Here is a 21,601-nt window from a genome sequence, read left to right as displayed (position 1 = left end):
AATAAAGTATTCATCATTATAAAAGCCTTCAGAGAGGAAAAAAGAGAATAAGAACTAGAGAAAGGTCACCAAAAATTAAATGCATTTTCCATCTCTTGCCTGGAATGTAAAACTGATTTGTCTTCTAAACATAAAAACAGTATCAAATATAGAAAAGCACCAGCATATGTTCCCTCTACCAGGCTCCTTCTTGTCCTACTCTTCAAATTCTTTTTCTCCAACCTCATCCAAAAACCTCAATTAAAAAGGAAAGCAGCTCTCATTATTTATCAACTATGAGCAAGGCAAACACAATGTAGGTGACTTACATACATTATTCCCTTTAATAATAACAATCAGTCCATTAAACAAGCATTATCTTCATGTTACCGATGATTCATATAAGGTTTGGGAAAACTGAATCATTTAAAAACAAACAGCTAGTAAAAGGTGGACCCATTTTTTAAACCTTGTCTTGTATGATTTCAACAGGCAGAATGAAGACAACTGTAGTCAGCTTTTTATGATCAGAGCTAGTCCAATGGAGACTAAACTAAACTATATTCTGATGACTTAAGTCCTGGTCCTCTCTGAACTCTTCCCTCCTCCATATGGCATCCTCCAGATGGTTGAGAGCTTGAGAGAGTGATCTGTGGCCACCAGTTTTTCTCTTCCCAACAATGCCAGTTCATGTATTACTTCCCCATAATCCCCTGGACTCCAAGAGAACTGCCTTCTGTAGGCACACATTAAACCTTCTCTATAACAGCATGCGGAAGCTAAGCTCAAAATTCTAAAAATGAGCTGCAGAAAAAGTATATTTAATACAGGAATAAGGTTCCAGATTGTGTCCTGTTTACGAAGGCACATAGTGTGCTAATAGTAAAACCAAGCGAGTTCTACTTTTATAATGGTAGCCTAAAATGAATACCACCCACCCACACCCCCAGTCTGCCCACACTCACGCTCCATCAGCGCAATTAAATCTTAAATTCACCTTGCTCTGAACTACACAGACAAATGGAATTTTGTGCACATATTTGTGTGGTTTGTTTACCATCTTCTCCAAACTGCTTTACCAATTGCAATGAAAGAACTAGCTCACCCACATATGCATTCTGGGCTTCTAAGTTTTAACTCACAAGATAAATGTACTTTCATAGTGATCTTGGAATAACCACTCAAATGAAACAGGTGTGGTTCATTGCCGGAAGCCATTGCTTCAAGCTATACTTGAGTATTCTATTTTCCATAAGATGCTAATAGTTATTCAGTAATAATAGAGTTTTGCAGGCAAATAATTTTCTGAAACACTGAAGCTCATTTTACTTTCTTGGAAATACACTGGCACATTAGCATTTTAAAGATATAGGAAATTATCCAAGGTACAAATCTGTTTGTACTTAAACCAGGATTCCTGAAATTTATTTGGCCATAAGCTCTTATCTTAATACTCATCATGTTTCTTGTAAAATATAACTCTTCAAGTAATATATTAGGGCAAACACCACTCTCTTTCCTTTCAAATTGCTTTGGATCAATTGATAGAACAATGAAGCCATGAGCTTTTATCCTTTTCAACCTGCTTAAATATCTAATGTTGATTATTAGAGAATATGAGGAAATATAGAAGCAAATCAAATGCTATTAACATGGAGAGGAGTTTGAGAAGAAAACACACAAAATTGAATAGATATTCAGTTACTGAACACAAGCTAATTGTAGTTATTTCAGGGAAACAGTTTGAAATGGTAAAAAAGATTATGAGCTTCAGAGTCAAAATGGTCTGACTAAAATTCTATTTCTACCACTTATTAGCAGAATAAGTGCTTTTAAAACAAGATCATTTAATCTCCCTAAGCTTTATTGTCTTCCTTCTTGTATAAAATACAGATAAAAATAGCTATTTTGTAAATGTGGTTATGAGAATTAAATAAGCTATAGTATATAAAATGCCTTCCACATTATAGGCATGAAATGACTAATATTCCCCTTCCTTTCTGATTACTTTAATTCCTCATTTAATTTTATGTTGTTACAGATAAAATGATGGTCCCATTTGAACTTAAAAAGAACATACTATTTCAAGCTACTGACATTCAAACTCAAGTTTACACAACTACATAAACCCCTTAAGAACTGCAGGGAAAAAGGAAAAATAGGCCTCTCTAGGCTGTTCTTAAAGAACACCTAGGCACGATCTTAAAGGACGCATCTTAAAGGAAGAGCTACTCAACTTTCCTACCAACTCTTCTTGTGCATCTTAAAGTTTTCCTTCCCAATGAAGAACCTCAAAATCATTCTGCCATTTAAAAAACGTTAGAAAGAGAATTATGTGTCTACATCTATGTTTTCTTACTAAGAGATATGAAAACTTACTAACATCAAATCAAGTTCTTATCTATATCATCTTCCTTCTTCGTGGCTCCCATAGCACCCAGCATAGTCCTCAGCTCCTACTATACCCTTTAGTGAATAATTATTGTTTTGAGCCATTTGATACTGTAGAAAGGTGCTATGGACTGAATTGTGTCTTCCCAAAATTTGTATAGTGAAGCCTTAACTCCAACATGATGGTTTTGGAGATGAGGCCTTTGGAAAATCATTAGTCTTCCCCCTAATGATGACATTAGTGCCTTTATAGGAATAGACACAAGGGAACTTGTTCGCTCCCTCTCCCTCTTCCTCTCTCCATCCCCAGCCTCCATGTGAGAACACAGCAAGAAGGTAGCTGTCTACAGGCCAGGAAGAGAGCCCTCAGCAGTAATTGACCATGCTGGCATTTTGATCTTGGGACTTTTAGCTTCCAGAACTGTGAGAAAATAAATTTCTGTTGTTTATGCCACCCACTCTATGATATTTGTTATGTTTGTTTCGTTAGACAGACTGAACTGCCTAAGACAAGAGGAGTAAGATTTGGAATGCTGAGAACTGAAACCAGTCAGTCAATTTTCCTCTCTGGTATTTTCCCTTTGTGGATTCAAACTCATGTTTTGAAATGCCACTTTTCAGTTTGTTGCATGAGAGCTGTAGAAATCAATCACCAGTCATTTCCCTTCTGGATGATCTCCTGAAAAAAGTTTTTATCATAGTATCTGTGAAACCTAAATCCTAGAAATCACAGATTTTAAACCCACGATTTTGAAACTTGGGTTGGGTAAGGGAAGTTACAGTGCCATATACAAAGTTTACTATCTGGTGAATCTAGAGGAGGGAAGCACTTACAATTATCAACTATATTAATCTATGACTATAAGTGGGCTGAAGCAGTGGATACAAGTACTAATAAAGATAATGATAATAGTAACAAATATTTGCTAGAAATCTATAACATACTTGTTATTTAATGCAGTTAAAAAAAGAAAGACATTTTTTAAAAGATCATTCTCTGAAATAATTCAGCTTTGGAAGACATAATTTAACAACCAAGAATAAAGAACACAGTGAAAATACCAATATCTAAGTAGTATTCACATAGGAGCCTTCAAGTCAAATCATAAAATAAGTAATATAAACAAGGTAGTCCACTGGGCATCAGAAAGACAGAACAAATATTGCTCACATGTTTTGTTCCAGAACAACCCTGGTAAATTTTTTAAAAACTTGGAGAGACACTAAAGAAATTAATGCATTCCACCTACCAAATGGCAACCCATCAACTATCAAAAGTGAGGTAAAGTTTTAACTATCGAATTAAAATGAATAATGCATTTCAAACAGAAAAGGGGGTATAAGAGATAGATATAAGGATAGCGATATGAATACTTGTATTATAAAACTATAACCTGGATATCACAAGAGAAGGTATAAAAGTTTCTGCTTTATTGTCTTCATCAACATAATTTTTGGTACCCAAATCCTTCCAAGACCAAGATTTCCCCCTGATAGGGTCCAGGATGACTAATTAAAGTGGGCTTTTGAAGATAAAGTTGCCACTCTTTCCATTCGACCTTCAGAAGGTGTTGGCTGCCTCTGTGTTCTCCCCTGTGGCACCAGCTGACCTCTTTCAGGGTGTTGGAGCTCGCTGTTCCCTCGAAGAATCACTCTTCTATGGCCCCTGCACTAACCCCAGGGCTTCTGCAGTTGCTGATGTTCCAACCCCATTCCCACAGCAATCAATTCTCTCCATAAGGAAGAAAAGAATTGCCAACATTGTTATGACTCATAGGATCACAAACAGGAAAGTCTCATTCTTTCGAGTTCTTATGATGTCCTTGATGTTGTCAATTAGTTAAATGCCTTGTTCTTGTCATTTTCAACAGCTACCTTTCCTGGCATGGAAATCAGCATGTTTCCTAAGGAACTAGGCCAAAGGCAAAACAGGCAAGATTCTACAGAGAGTGACACTCAAAATCACCTTCCTCCAATCTCAGTGCTCAAATAGTGTCCCTGAACTATTTTGTAGATAGACTCTGTTCTAGGAAAGTATTTTTCTCTCGTATCTGGTATATTACTTAAACATGACAGGTTTTACCCTTAAATTTTTAGAAGTACCAGTCCTGAGGCTATTGTTAGTTGCTGTGATAATTATCTAAAATATCATACTTGGCTCTCCTAGTCATGTTTAAATTCCTTTAAAGAAATCATAGAACAGACACTCTTTGGTCATACTGACTTTCAGTGAGTATATTTAATTGCGAGGCAAGTATTACAGAATTGGTGTCTAATACAATGTTATATATAACTCCTATTCTGTGATAAATATTTAAAGGCAGTAATTATAAGTAAAAACTCGCTTGCTATACATATAAGGAGTTTTATGAGCTAAAATCCATTTTAAAAAGAGTTACAAACACTGAGATATATAAAATATGTAAGATGCAAACCACTATTGTGAGAAAGTTAAATTAAGTAAACACGGGAATACATTACACTTTTAATGTGAAGATCCTTAACACATCCCATGGAAAAAGAGATGAAATGTATTTTTTATGTAAGTGTACTTAAGTATTCCAGACAATTTCATCACCAGGAGATTAGAAATGACTAAGTAAAATAGAATCAACTGGTACTATCTCTGAACACAATATAATAAATGGACAAAAACCAGGTTTGTTTAGGACAAATTTTTATCTTTGTTTCCACAGATAGAATGAGAAATGAGAGTTCTCAGAATTTGGGGCACGTACACTCAAGTAAAATGCCTTATTACTGAACAATCCATAAAGAACAAGAAGCCTTGAAATCAAGCTAGACAGAAAATGTGAAGCTACTGACAATTTGTGAAACTATTGACAATTGTCCCTGTAGCATCTCAAATTGAGCAGTAGCAACTTTTATACGCAATAGAGTTACTACGGCTAGAGATAGATGTCCCATAAGCCTTATCAATTATTGAGCTATAAATGTGATATGATATATTGCCAAAGATACTGAAATTTCCTATGTCTCTTGGGAAACAATGGAAGAAATAAAATTCACAACCATTGTAAAGGTTGGTCAGAATTATTTTTAAAATGAGTAATGTATATTGGGATTTTAATTTTGCAATCAAAACCCAACTTTCTTTTATATACACATCAGTCAGATTTGTCTGAATTAAGTTCATCTAATATGTATTTAAATATATATATATATTTCACTGAGGTTATTGTTCATAAAATAAGCATACATTTTTCTAATAATTTGTAGAGATAAAGAAGCCCTCCAGCAGCACTGCATTTCATGATAAGCAGATGGAAAGTTTACTTTTATGGGAGGGTTTTCCAAGGTTGACTCCTCGTAATTCAGAAGGGTAGGAGTGAATGTTATTTTCTGCTCTAAGAGTTAGCACATGTACTGTACAAGTATGACACCCATCATCTCACTGTCACTGCTGGAAGGTTGTAGGAGTATTTGAAAAAAAAATGCATCTCATGAAAGCAGGTGCTGTTGTATGTAACAATATACTTTGGTGTCTGACTGGTCTCTTGGAAAATTATTGCTTATTTGTATTCTTTTGCTTTATTTGCCAGCATTTGTTTTGGTTTACCTGTTTCTTCTTGCGTATAAAAAATTCAGTGATTAACACTAAGCAAAATGTAAATTATAGGATTTAAAGTTAATCTGATTTAATTACTTGTATGTGTACATAAATGTTATTGTCAAGCAATTTCCATCGGGAAGTACTATGAATGGGTTGGTAATAAGTCTAGTGTAAATTTGTATTTATGTAAATCTTAAGAGAATTAAATGCCTGAAATGTTGCTCTCCATTTTTTCTATTTCTTTCAACTTTGGTAATATGAACACATGATGAATACAACAAGGCAATAACTACAACTTTAGCAAAATCATTTTTTGTCATGTCAATGCATTCTGGGCCATTTGAACAGTAAAAATGTCTTATAGAAAAGCAAAAGCTTTTCATAATAACAGAGTAAAAATATATCAAAACTCATAAGTCAACATGATATTAGAAAAAAAGAGCACATAAGTTTTAGAATCAGACATATCTGGCTGGGTTGGAATCCCAGCCTTGCTACTTGTAATGTGGTTGATATGGTTTAGATTTGTGTCCCTGCCCAAATCTCATGGTTAATTGTAATTCCCAATATTGGAGGAGGTGATTGATCATGGGGGCGGATTTTCCCCTTGCTGTTCTCATGATAGTGAGTTCTCACAAGATCTGACTGCTTAAAAGTGTGTAGCACCTCCTGATTCACTCTATTCCTCATGGTTTGGCCATGTAAGACATGCCTGCTTTCCCTTCACCTTCTGCCATGAATGTAAGTTTCCTGAGGCTTCAGCTATCCCTGCTTCCTGTATAGCCTGCAAAACCATGAGCCAATTAAACCTCTTTTCTTTGTAAATTACCCAGATTCAGGTATTTCTTTGTATAAGTAGCATTGTGAGAACACACTAATACAGTGGCTTTGGGAACATTAATATTTTTCATTTTTTTAATGAGGAAAAAATGGAGACAAATACACCTGCCTCCAACAATTCTACTTCTGGTTATATAACCAAAAGAATTGAAAGCAGGAATTTGAACAAATACTTGTATGCTAGTGTTCATAGCAGCATTATTTACCATAGCCAAAAGGTGACAACAGTCCAAATATCAACAGATGAATAAAAATTGGTATATACATACAATGGAATATTGCTAAGTCATAAAAAGGAATGAAATTTTGATGCATGCTATAACATGAGTGAAACTTTAAAATTTTATGCCAAATAAAACAAGACAAACAGGGACAAATGCTGTACCATTCCACTTATATGAGCTAACTAGAGTAGAAAAATTTATAGAGACAGAAAATAAGATAGAGGTAACCGGGGGCTGAGGGAAGGCAGAAGTGGTGAGTTGGTTAATGGATAAAGAGTTTCTGTTTTGGATGATGAAAAAGTTCTGGAAATGGAGAGTGATGATTAATGCAACTGAATTATACACTTGAAATAGTTAAAATAGTAAATGTTACATGTAATTTACAACAATAAAAAGACGCTTGCCTCAAAGAGTTGTGAAGATTATATAGCCTATCTTTTAAAATACTAGCACAAATAGGCATCTGACAAATGCAACTCAACTCACCCCCAACTCCTTTTCCTTTCCTTTATAGAGAATAGCACACATGATTTTAAGCAATGTGGAGTTATTTTACATTGGCAAAGAGAAAGGAAGAGAAGCTAGGGGAGTCCATGTATATTGTCCTGATGAGAAATATAAACACAAATATTTTTGCCAGAGAACTCCTGGCCCACTAGTGGCCCTTTGTATTAGATTAAAATGGCTCTGCGACTTCTCAATAAGTGGTCTACATTCTGTTATTATAAATCCTCTGGGTTTCAAAACTCTATTTAAAATGGTGTGAGTACAAGTTAAGGTTATTTTCCCTTACCAGAGAATGTATTTTTGTATTTCTTTAAAGCAATACTTGAAATAAACATAATTCGCTTATTCATATAGACCACAAATTTTTAATGAGCATTAAATGTATAGGGAACAGAAGGCCCCAAGACTTGTAATACTACATTCTTATCCTTTGAAAATATAGTAAAGACAAGAGATAAAAATAACAGATTTTCTTCTAGGTCATGGAAATTCCTTAGGACTGTGTTCAAGGTATACTCATACTATAAAAGGCATTTTTGTTGCTTATATTGCCATTAAACCTCATTTATATTTACCTCTTCCCTCTAGCTTCTCCTACAGCTCCTAACTGCTCTTTGAAGTATGTGTGTCTATATGTATTTATGTATGTATACACATATACACAAACACCTGAAAACATATCAATATCTGCACAAATACATATTTGTTTATGTATCTATAAACATACATACACACACGTAAAGAGAGGGAAGGTGAGAGAAAGAAGTTATTGGAAATTAACTCTAGTGCCTTCTCTACTACTCTTCTGTCTTCTTTTTACTTGCAAATTGAGTAAATTATGGTAATTTTCTCAAATCCCTCCTATGCTCCTTAATCTAGTGTACTGTTTCCAACCTAATTATATTTCCTTTTCATGGTTCACCAACAACTCTCCTGTTGTAGAATCCCAGAATCCAGTGGCATTTTTCAGGCTGATTTGCTGCGAAGTTTTTGCTGTATTTGACTTTACCCATCATTTTTGAAATTCCCCCATACCTTGGCATCTACCCTTCACAAAATCTGATTCTTCCTCTTCATCTCAATCAGCTTCTCTGTGTATCACTCCATTTTTTTGTCCTACACCTAAATTCTGCCGTTCTCCAATACTCAATGCATTGTTTTATTTCCTTGTTTCTTTACAGTCTTGTCCTAGAAATGTCAGTTCAGGGTAGCCTATGACCTTTCAAACCATACCTCCATTTGTATCCTTTGGCCTGATTCCCAAAACTTATTTTTTTTTTAAGATGACTAGTGAAAATTTTCACTTACATGTTTTGTCAACATCAAAAACAACATTTTCAAAATCCAACCCATTAATTTTTCCTCTTTCCCCAAATTCATCTCCATAACCTTTTCATTGATCCAACTATTTGCTTGGGAAATTGGACTCAAAACTATCAATTCATCTGTGATTTATTTTTGTTAGTTCTTCAACATGATATTCATAAATATTTAGGGAGCCTAAATTCCCACCTACTCCACCCTCACTCAGGCCCTCGACATATCATGGCTGGATTACTTCAATAGCCCTCAGTTGTACAGATTTCAGTCTTTCTTATAAGCTGCTAGAGGACCAATCTTCAATATTATGACTTAAAAATTGTAAGCCTTTTTTAAGTTGAAATGATTAGAAATGATTACAACAGAAATGTTTCATGAACAACTCAGATCCATTAATTACTTTTGTCTTCTAAATCAAATAAAAACTTTGGAATCTGGATCTGACATTTTTTATGAACTGAAATCACCCTCCCTACCTATGATCTACCTATTTCTCCCCAAGATATAATTTACATTTAATTATCCAGTTAATCAACCTCCTGCCCACTCACTTGTTGGCCATACTTACTTCTGCATATTCGCTCCCTCTGCCTAGTGAAGTTTTGCCACCCCTCTAGAATTAACCAAAAGCATTCTCTTTTATGGAACATTCAGATATATTCTGCAACCCAATGTCATTTTCCTTTAACTTCTTTGCCTTTGTGATGTAATTTAGCAAATAGTGATATCCTTGATTATTATTTATCCTTAATTCAAAATACCTCCATTTTGGTATAGTTCAGAATTTGTTTCTAGAGTTTAAATTTTTGCTTTGCTGTCTAGTAAATGCATGGCTTGCAGAAATTTTTACTTCTGAGTAGTTTGAGTTTCTTCAAAGGGATACCTTTTCACAGTATTAATGGGAAATATAGTTGATATATAATAGTGATTAATTAACTATTGGTGCTATAACAATTAACAGCTGTAACCTCACATGCAGTAGTAGCTCAAAATAACACAAACTTACTATCTTAGAAGGTAAGAAGTTTAAAAGGGCTGGCAGGCCTATGCTTATTCTCGAAGCTCTAGGGAAGAATCCATTTCCCTTCCTTTTCCATCATCCTGAGGCTGCCCACATTCCTTGGCTCACAGTCCCACATTACTGCAAACCTTGCTTCCACAGTCACATCTCCTCTGACTTTCCTGTCTCCCTCTTTCATTGATAAGGAGCCTGTGATCACATTTGAGCTCTCCTCAATATTCCAGGATAAACATCCCAAATGAAGACCCATAGTTTAATCACATCTGCAGAGTCTTTTTTACATGCAACATAACATATTTACAGGTTCTAGGAATAAGAATATAGACATCTTCAGTCTACTGCATATTACCTAATATATATCAGTTCCTTTCTCTCATCGCCTAAATTATAAACTACATAAAGGCAAATACGAAGCTTCATTCCCCCTTCTGTTGCCTTTCCAACATTTACATGGTGCAGATGCTAAAAGAAAGGACTGTTAATTTTTTTCAAACTCTATGAATGTCATATTTGATGGGATTGAATTATTCACTCCCATCTCCATTACACAGCCCATTTTGTAGGACTGCTATATGCAGACCCTACAGGCTAGCACAGAAAACAGCAAAAACATATTTCAATCCATCCCCAGTAGGGCTAATTCAAGACTTTAATTTTGTTCCCAGTCCTACAATAACTGTTTTGTTCTAATTTGTTTGGGTAACTTCACCTGACTTCTCAGAATTTTCTTTCATAAAAAGTATATAATTTGCCATTTATACTTTCATATTTCAACTAAGAATTTGAGGAACAAGTATTTATTCCTCATATGAAAATAGAAATTCTATTACAAATAGTCATAATTTTTAAATAATTATTTTATAAAACCAATCTCTAACTACAAATGGTTAGGAGAATATATATTCTGTTTTGCTTTTAAGCTTCACAAGGTGGTATACAGTGTCATAATTCTTCTCTTAAGAAAAAATAAAATATCTTCGTTCTCAAATAGTTAAACCATCATATAATCTTCTTAGGAGATATGTGGACATAAAAGTCTATACTTCAACATAGAAAGCCTCTGAATTAGAATTTGGAGTTTTCTTCCTTTGATACAATTTTTTAAAGACACATGTTTTCGCAGGTCATTTCAAGTTTCCTTGGTTGTGAGTTGAGTTTTTATATTATCCTGAGAACACAAAATTCCACTAAAGCAGTCATCCTGGTCATATCTGTAGGGTCCCCTAGCTCCCCCTGCTTTCTTTCTACGTCATGACTAAAAAATCGCAAAGTGCCCAGCCAGCTGCAGGTGTTTCCCAGTAGGCTTGAACTCAAACCAGGGCCTTGAACATTCCCAGGCACTCATAAAGGTATCCAGATTGTTGTCCAAAACACTGAAAGAAACTGGCCGCAACCCTGAGCCAAATTCCTTAAGCCTTCATATATACTCCATACCTGCTCATAGGGGGCAGACCACGGTAGAACATTCCTATCCTCTCACTGTCGTCCATCACGAGGACATTCAGCAGCATTCTGTGCATAAGTTCCCCTGATAAATCATCCTGGGGCTTCACATTTATTTCTCTGGAACCCCAATCAGCACCACATCAAGATGGCTGGAGCGCTCACTTGTGGGAATTCCCCGCCTCTACTTTTGGGGCAATGCCAGCCTCTGGGTCAGCAGTACAAGACATCAACTTAGCTATCACAACTGAAAATGAAACATCAAAAATGCCTCTGAACATGAACATCTGTAGAACACAGAGTCATGTGCGTACACACACACACACACACACACACACACACACACACACACAGAGTTGTGAATGAAAACAAACAGAAGGAATGAGTCTAAATCAACCACTAACATAATGTTACAGGGGTCACTTAATCAGGAACTCAAACTTAATCATTGGAGTCTATGCTACACGCAAGCCCAGAAAGCCTTTCACTGGTAGAAATGTCCCTCGTGCCTGAGGAATTTTGCATTCACAAATTAGCAAAAGATAATGTGTCACGGCTTTGACCTTAGACCTTACTTGGTTGAGTCATACTTCTAATGTTGTTTTAATGTGATTTTCTGAATTGAATTAATTGTTAACTTGTTCCAGTGTGAAGACTTTTTTTTTTAAACCAGGATTTTATCTGTTTCCGTTTCCTACTATCAGGTGTTACTATTCCCTGAGGAAAATAGCCCCCAAGGCATCAAAGCTTTCACAGGCAGCAACAGAAAAACTTATTACCAAGTTTTGCTATCAGACCAAAATGCCAAGTTACACACAATTGTCTGCCGCTTTCTCTACCAGAAAAACAAAAAAAATCTCAGGGTTTGATATAATGCTAAATCTTTTCATGATATCAAAGCCTCCCTTTTAGATTACTTTTCCTCCTACATTTGAAGATTATAAATTATGTATAATTCATTTTATAATTTATAACAAAAATAACATATATAATATGAATTTCTAGAAAACTTAAAGATGGTTACAGAAGCTCCAACCATTTCTATCTGGAGAAACTTAACTTTGCATACTACAAAACAAAACAATCTCTTTTACAAACCACCCACCCCCTCCCCCACATAAATATATAACTTCCTCTAGTTGCCACATCGTTTTAAAATTCGAAATTTTCATTCCAAATTAAATTTTTTAAACTGTAAGCACTGGATGTGGAAAGCCCCTGTGTAAGTCGTATTGAGAGATTCAGATCTGAACATGGGCTTCGCCTGCAAAGAGCTATATATAAAAATAGAGTGATGAAAGAGGATCTCTAAACCTCATATCTTAGAATTATATCCCTTTGTTGATCAAACTCCCCCCACCCCATGGAGAAACTACCAATATTATATACACAAAGTAGCTTCTGGGAAAAACAGAAAGGTTAATTTTATCATCCTTATAAATGATAAAATGATATATATATATTGAATACCAACAAAGGGCAGACTAAATATATTCTATTACATTTTCCTGCAGAATTTCCATTAAAAGTACAAGAGAAAATGTGTCTATCCACAAAGGAATCTGTCAGTAAAGGAAAAATGCAGTACCTTTGTGTAGAACACAGGGTCTTGAAATATCTGACCCCCACATCTGTGATCTCATAAAGCAGGAAAATGTTGAGGACAGAAGAATTCCTGCTGAGAACAACAGAGAGACAGAGAGTTCTCTACTCACACGGTTTGGGTGGACTCTTCCCAGGGGCCAGGAGGTCTTCTACTGCAATGATCCGACCTCTGCTGGCCCCCTAACTGCTGACTCACTTATCCACAACAATAATTGATTCCTCTACTATAAATGCAGCTAAAGGAAAAGATAGGAAAGGAGTTTTTAAGCTCATTTTAAGTAAACGTTTCCAAAGAGAAAAGTATAAAGTCTTTTTCCTCCCCTACCTTTCTCTATCCCTCCCCGCCTTTCTCTCATTTATCACTCTCAGACACAAAAGCTCAGATATTATTTCACATGTTTTTTTTCTCTGAAGCCAAATAATTTAAGAGCCATGTGCAGCCACACAGAGAGTCATAAAGGTGATAATGATGTCTTCCTATAAGTCATGTAGGTTTGAAGTTCCACAGCCCTTTAGAAGCTCACTGAAATGCTGATTGAACGGAATGTGTATGTGACTCGAGATAGAATCACAGGTTTGGTAGTTAAGTGGACTCTCAAATTAGGACAAGGTGAGACATTTTGGCCATCACATTTAACAGTCATGTGCACTTGGGCTAGTTCTTTATCTTCTATAAGCATTCATTCTCTCTTAGGTGAAGTGAGGACAATGATACTTACCTTGCAGCATGATTGTGAGGTATGCTGCAGATGGTGGTATCACAGCATCTAGAACCCTATATTTAGAATGTAATAACTGCTCAATAAATTTTGTATTTAAAAAAAAGGAAACAAGTAAATGCAATATGAGGAAGATTTCTAAAATCTGTTGATATCCTTTTTCTGCTTTGGCAAGTAGAAGATATTGGTGGCTGAGGGTCACAGTGACTTTTCAGCATCGACCTAAGTCAGAGCTACAGGTTTAGCAGGATACCATACCAGATTGAATATCTGCCCCAGAACCTACCTGTTTTTCTTTTCCCTCATTCTTTCCTTCCTTTTATAAAAATCTACACTGAGTAACTACTGTGGTTAGATTGTGCTATAGGCTCGTGATAGAGAAACAATATTATAGTTAATGTTTCAGGGAAGTCCCCATCTAGCTGGGAAAAGGGAGAAGTCAAATGGTGGTCATTAGGAAATCAGTGTTAGGACAGGTATGTTCTAAGGTGTTTTAAAACATCAAAGGGAGGTCAGCTGAATCGGATCGGGAGATTGAGGGATGTCTTCTCAACAATGATAATTAGGAAGAACCCAGCCAAAACACATGGATATTCAAAGCTTCTGCCTATTCAACACATGACACACTCAGCATAAAATGAGCCTTAAGGCCACGTGTACATGAGGAACTACTTTCTGATTTGGCTCACTGAGCACCAGAATCTTCACTATCAGATTGTCAGGTCAGTACTCCCGGTACTTCAGGTAGCTAAGTATAAAAACACATGAAAAAGTTATTTAATTCAGAGATTTATGAAGTCCACAAAAGGTTTTGTTAAGAACGACTGTGTTCTCACTGTGAAATAAGAATGACCTACATTTTACCAGAGCTGAAAAAGAAAAACGAATAAAACAAGCTACAAAAGATTTACAGTGTGATCCTGTCAAATTTCACTTCTCTCTTCTCTAAGGAACTAATGAAAATGCTTAGCAGACCAATGTTTTAGCAAGGTTTCCATTTTTCTTCTTGTATGATCCACATTTTTCTGTTCCACTCTTTCCTTTTTTATTTGCCAGCCTAAGCTGGTATTACTTTCTTGAATTGGGGTTGTTGCTACTATATAAGATTTTTCAATCGATATGAATGTGACAGCATTTACTTAGCTTATTATATTTGCAGAAACTAGAACTACTGTGTGTTTAGGTGCACAACAAACATTTGACGTAGGAACAAATGCTTCCCCCCAAAAAAATAAACACTGAACTTGATAGAAAAAAAATTTTTTTATCTCTGCGCAGTCTTTTACTCCATATCTTTCTTTAATCTAGTTTCAGAGCTGTGTCAATGGCAAATATTACATTTTGTTCTTTGTGGCTAGAAGAAATAGGTCTGAATTGGAACTGGAACACAAATTGAAAATGGAAGTGCCATTGGATAGAAATATGGCTGTTTCTATTGAATCAGTTAGGACTCTTGGTGTCTAACCTTGACATCCCACCACCGAGTAGAACACACAGGAAGGAACATGAAAGAAATTAAATGGGTGGATTGGATCGGGAGCTGCTTTGTATTCATCATTCAGGGGTCTGGAGGGTCCTGTAGGAAGTAATAGTCTGGAGTTGAACCCTGACAGGTCATATGAGCCGTGCCATGAGGTTAGACGAACATCAGGTGCAGTAGGGATGCAATTAGATTCAAAACTAAACTTTGCTGACATTTGTAGAAATTATAAAAAATTATGTATTTTAATAGTCCATTTAAATAAAATTTAGTGAAATAGCCACATTCAGATACTGCTAATTAAAGTGTAGTTTTGTATCAACACTTCTAAAGAGTAGTTTAACAAAATATTTCAAAGATAACTTTAAAAATCTATAACCTTTGGTCAAGATTTTTTATTTTGAGGAATTTATCCTAAGAAAAATCAGACATACAAACATGTTTTTATCTGCAAATATATTATGTACAATGTTAATTACAATGTAGCTAAAAATAGTGAAACATTTAAATAACCCAAATATTCAATATTAGTCTTGATTATCTAAATTACAGCTTATCTATTTAACAGAAGATCATGTAACTGTTATAAATCATGTTATGCCACATGCATTCTCAATAGGCACTAAAATTGATGCTTTGGGGGAGTTAAAAATCCTGCTCTTTTTATATAAAATGCACAGATATAAATAAGTGCACAAACAGATATACAATGTATCTGTGGTATTAAAATTCCATGGAGGAAGCAATTAGGTAGAAAATGTTTTAGACAGCTTCTTTTGTAGGCAATAACGAACCAAACATTGAGAAATACTATTGTAGAGGAATATTTATTGACAAGGAAAATATTCTTGATAATTATTACCACAGTAATCACTGTTATTATAACAATATCTAATCAAATGGGCCACTATGTGCTTTAAATAGACAATATGATTCAATTCTCAGAAAGTACTTGTGAAATAGGTATTATTCCCACATCATAAGCAAAGAAATACCAAGTGAGAAACACATTTCCCCAGAGAAGAAAACTGAGGGTCAATATGCCCTATGTAACACTACAGTAAGAAATTCCGACCGAGGTCTAGATCTGTCTGAATCAAGTAAACATAATCTTAGCAATTATGTAACTTTTCAAATGGTGTAATGATGTACACACACACAGAAGCACATAAACCAAATATTAGTGAAAAGTCTATGAAAGTTTAATTTCTTTGGCTTTTATTATCAAATATTCTGTCTGGTATGCATATTATTTTTAAGAAAGAATAAGCAGTAAATCTTAAATAGCTAACCTTGCCCTCAAGGATCTTTCAGATAAGCAGGAGAAAGAAGACATGAAAGCAAATAGGTTGTGAGTGGGATTAAGTCCTACTTCAGTCACTCACTAACTTATTTCTTGGGCAAGTTCTCCACACCTTCTTTGGGTCTCAGATGATAAACAGAAATGAGAATATCTGTGAGGATAATTATGAAAAGAATCAGAGAAATGGGAAATAAGCCTCCAACTCCCCTCCCTGCTGCCCCACCAGCCTCACTCCAGGGGTTCAGGTGCAACTGGTACCAAGGCTACAGTGGCCATGTCCCAGGTAGGGCATGTGGACATGAGAGTAACCTTGAATACCAGGCTAAGGAATTCAGACAAAACCCAGAAAATGTTCTCTTTAATTCCTAATATCAGTGGGCTCAATTTTCTACTTTTTTGTTTGTTTGTTTCATTTTTTTGTTTGTTTTTCCTTTTCTTATCCTTGCTTTCAACCCTCCACTTTTAGAATAGGCTAAGGAAATTTTTAAGTTAACTTCAGGGTTCATATTAATTGAATTTTTTGTTATTTCTTCATATAAAGCTTGCTAGAGATGTCTCCTGCACTGAAGGACTTATTAACAGGGGAAATGGCTCATTCTGCAGCCTGCCAGCAGAATTCAGAGCAGCCTGGCACCTGCCTTGTTCAATTAATAAGCAGGTAAGGGTTATATCTGATCACACATTTTCTCTTCTCCTCTCCTTATCCACCTTGAACAATCATTAGAGCCAAATAGGTTCTGTTCTATGCTCCTGGGAAAGGTTTCCTCCCAAAGTCATTCTTCTCTGGACCTCCACTTGTTGTGGCCTTCCTTGGGCAGATGGTGTCTGGAAGGCATGATTGATAAACATGTTTAAATATAGAAGGCAATCTTTTCTGGGTGCCAAGCAATTACTCAACATCACAGATAGGCCTGCCATGGACCAACAAATAGATATAGTTTATTATTTCACACATTGAGGAAATGGAAAATTATTAAGAAACCATCAAATGACAGTGTGTCCATAAAATCTGGAAAACATTTGCCAGCCACCATTTGCAAGCAAAGCCACCAGATTCCAGGAAGGCTGAAAGTCACCTTGCCTTCTTCACACACTGTAGAGTCACAGTTTTGTGAGATGAATCTCCTTCTAAGGAAAATAGCTCCACTTCAGAGCAAATTTTAAACTAGCCAAACTACACCTCATTGCAACCTGATTGCTTTCTTCCCTGCACCTGACATAAATGAATGTAATAATCATGAGTGTTGCAATATCTTTGACATCACATGGGCCATGTGCCATGTCAAGCACTTTACACACATGGCCTGGCTTGATTCCCATGACAAATACTCAGGTGGGTACTCTTACCTCCCAAATAATAGCTGCAAAAAACTAAGGCTCAGGAAGGTTAAATTGTTTAAGGTAAGCTTATTAAGTGCTAGAGGCAGAATTCATACATTGGGGTGTCTGATTCCAAATCCTATGTTTGTTTCGCAGGTCTAGGATGACCCTCACTTCACTATAACCCACTCAACACACTTTAGGCCTCTTCAAGTCCTCATCACAAATATCCTAGCCCTACACTACCACCTTCTCTAACTCTAGGGTGTCTGCATGTAGTAAGGAATACATATTGGAAAGGATCCTCTCAGACAACAAAATGGCTTCAAGTTTTAAAGATTAAATTATGGACACTGCCTAGTGTTTATGAGGAGAAAGAGCTGAACTGACCCACCCATTTAATATAGAACAAAAAATTTAAACAAAACCAACAACTAAAAAGATCAAAAGCAGCAGGAAGAGGTTTTTTAAAAAAAAAAAAAAAAAAAAAAAAAAGATGGAGTCTCACTCTGTCGCCTAGGCTGGAGTGCAGTGGCATGATCTCGGCTCACTGCAATATCTGCCTCCCGGGTTCACACCATTCTCCTGCCTCACCTTCCGAGCAGCTGGGACTACAGACACCCGCCACCATGCCCTGCCAATTTTTTTGTATTTTTAGTAGAGACGGGGTTTCACTGTGCTAGCCAGGATGGTCTCGATCTCCTGAATTTGTGATCTGCCCGCCTTAGCCTCCCAAAGTGCTGGGATTACAGGCATGAGCCACCACGCCCGGCAGGAAGAATTTTTAGTAAGGACTGAGTTAACCATAATCTAACCACCACCATATCCCTCCCCTACAACAGCATGGTTTTATGATCAAAGTATTAGAAGCTTAAAAGGAAGTAAGACATACCTAGAGAGATGGAAGAGTGTCAGATTTAAATTAAATTCTTCTTGTATTTATTTCCTTTATATGGATCTATGTTTGTAGAACAATGCTTGGGTACATTTCTCAGATTAGGTAAGGAGATGGGAGATAATCACCATAAAGAGGAGAGGGTCCACAAGGGAGCAATAGAAATTTTATGGAATGAGGCTTGGTGTAGTGGCTCATGCCTGTAATCCCAGCACTTTGGGAGTTAGAGATGTGCAGATCACTGAGGGCAAGAGTTTGAGACCAGCCTGGACAACATAGCATTAACCCATCTAGAAAGGAAGGAAAGAAAGAAAAAAAAAAATATGGGATGAAAAAATCCTGCTATATCATATGACCAAACACCGCATGTTCTCACTCATAGGTGGGAACTGAACAATGAGATCACTTGGACTCAGGAAGGGGAACATCACACACAGGGGCCTATCATGGGGAGGGGGGAGGGGGGAGGGATTGCATTGGGAGTTATACCTGATGTAAATGACGAGTTGATGGGTGCAGCACACCAACATGGCACAAGTATACATATGTAACAAACCTGCACGTTATGCACATGTACCCTACAACTTAAAGTATAATAATAAATAAATTTTAAAAAAAAAAGTTACTGTGATGGTTAATATTAAGTGTCAATTTGATTGGATTGAAGGATGCAAAGTATTGTTTCTGGGTGTATCAGTGTTTCTGGGTGTTGCCAGAAGAGATTAACATTTGAGTCAGTAGACTGGGAGAGGAAGATCCACCCACAATGTCAGCGGGCACTAGCCTATATTGGCTGTTAGCGTGGCTAGAAAAAGCAGGCAGAAGGTGAAAGAAGCTGACTTGCTCAGTCTTCCAGCCTTCATCTTTCTCCTGTGCCGGATGCCTCCTGCCCTCAAACATCAGACTCCAAGTTTTTTAGCTTTTGGACTCTTGTACTTAAGCCAGTTGTTTGCCAGAGGCTCTCAGGCTTTTGCCACAGACTGAAGGCTGTACTGTCAGCTTCCCTCCTTTTGAGGTTTTAGAACTTGGACTGGCTGCCTTGCTCCTCAGCTTGTACATGGCTTATCATGCAACTTCATGATTATGTGAGTCAATTCTCCTTAATTATAAACTCCCTTTCATATATACATATACCCTGTTACTTCTGTCCCTCTAGAGAACCCTGACTAATACAGTTACTTATTGATGACTGTGTGTTGTATGTCTATATTTTATGGTTATAAATACAGAAAAAATAAAAATACAGATGAAACCCTAGATTTCCATTTGACTTTATAGTCAAAGACATGACAGTAAAAGTGACTCTACAATCACTGGCTTCTCCTTTAGGCTTCTCTGCACCATCCCTGACCAAGGAGCATGAAATTTCACAATATGATAGTCCCTCTATAGCTTAAAAACCTGGAGAAAAATATTTGCAAATTATAGTTCAGTAGCCCTACTAATCATAGCTAACCTTAATTAAGCATTTAGTATATGTCAATGTGCTAAGTGTTTGACATCATTACCTAGCTTATCCTTACAACAACCTTATGGGTAAAAACTATCATTATACTCACTTTACGGACAAAATTAAGTTCGGAGAGTCTAAGTAATTTATTCAGATTCAAGAATTAGGACTTGAGCCCAGGACTGCCCTGCTGAATTATTGATAGTTTTCTGGCTTTGATATTTGTTTTTACCCATCTACTTCGCCACTGAGCACTTTTCTATGGAGATGTCAGTAACGCACATAGTGACTCAAATATTTTTTTTTATTATACTTTACGTTCTAGGGTACATGTGCACAACGTGCAGGTTTTTTACATATACATACATGTGCCATGTTGGTGTGCGGCACCCATTAACTCGTCATTTACATTAGGTATATCTCCTAAAGCTATCCCTGCCCCCCTCTCCCCACAATAGGACCTGGGGTGTAATGATCCCCTTCCTGTGTCCAAGTGATCTCATTGTTCAATTCCCACCTATGAGTGAGAACATGTGGTATTTGGTTTTCTGTTCTTCTGATAGTTTGCTGAGAATGATGGTTTCCAGCTGCATCCATGTCCCTATAAAGGACACAAACTCATCCTTTTTTATGGCTGCATAGTGATTCCATGGTGTATATGTGCCACATTTTCTTAATCCAGTCTGTCACTGATGGACATTTGGGTTGATTTCAAGTCTTTGCTATTGTGAATAGTGCCGCAATAAACATGCGTGTGCATGTGTCTTTATAGCAGCATGACTTATAATCCTTTGGGTATATCCCCAGTGTTGGGATGGCTGGGTCAAATGGTATTTTTAGTTCTAGATCCTTGAGGAATCGCCACACTGTTTTCCACAATGGTTGAACTAGTTTATAGTCCCACCAACAGTGTAAAAGTGCTCCTATTTCTCCATATCCTCTCCAGCACCTGTTGTTTCCTGATTTTTTAATGATTGCCATTCTAACTGGTGTGAGATGGTATCTCATAGTGGTTTTGATTTGCATTTCTCTGATGGCCAGTGATGATGAGCATTTTTTCATGTGTCTGTTGGCTGTATGAATGTCTTCAAGAAGTGTCTGTTCATATCTTTGCCCACTTTTTGATGGGGTTGTTTTCTTCTTGTAAATTTGATTGAGTTCTTTATAGGTTCTGGATATTAGCCCTTTGTCAGATGAGTAGATTGCAAAAATTTTCTCCCATTCTGTAGGTTGCCTGTTCACTCTGATGGTAGTTTATTTTGCTGTGCAGAAGTTCTTTAGGTTAATTAGATCCCATTTGTCAATTTTGGCTTTTGTTGCCATTGCTTTTGGTGTTTTAGACATGAAGTCCTTGCCCATGCCTATGTCCTGAATGGCATTTACCTAGGTTTTCTTCTAGGGTTTTTATGGTTTTAGGTCTAACATTTTAATCTCTAATCCATCTTGAATTAATTTTCATATAAGGAGTAAGGAAAGGATCCAGTTTCAGCTTTCTACTTATGGCTAGCCAATTTTCCCAGCACCATTTAT

General features: G+C 36.4%; 1 long non-coding RNA gene across 1 annotated transcript in view; it reads left to right on the top strand.

Annotated features, from left to right (window-relative positions):
- The first annotated feature begins 13,405 nt into the window (after positions 1-13,405).
- Positions 13,406-21,601, top strand: part of LOC105471477 (uncharacterized) — a 39,419-nt gene continuing 31,223 nt past the window's right edge. The window contains exons 1-2 of the long non-coding RNA XR_011610727.1: positions 13,406-13,514; positions 16,948-17,064. This is a non-coding gene — a long non-coding RNA (uncharacterized lncRNA). The remainder of the gene's footprint in view (positions 13,515-16,947; positions 17,065-21,601) is intronic.

Source organism: Macaca nemestrina, chromosome 12 (genome assembly GCF_043159975.1).
Source record: "Macaca nemestrina isolate mMacNem1 chromosome 12, mMacNem.hap1, whole genome shotgun sequence".
NCBI classification, from domain to species: Eukaryota; Metazoa; Chordata; class Mammalia; order Primates; family Cercopithecidae; genus Macaca; species Macaca nemestrina.
Note: the sequence above shows the minus strand (reverse complement) of the source record. Positions and strands in the feature narration are given on the sequence as shown.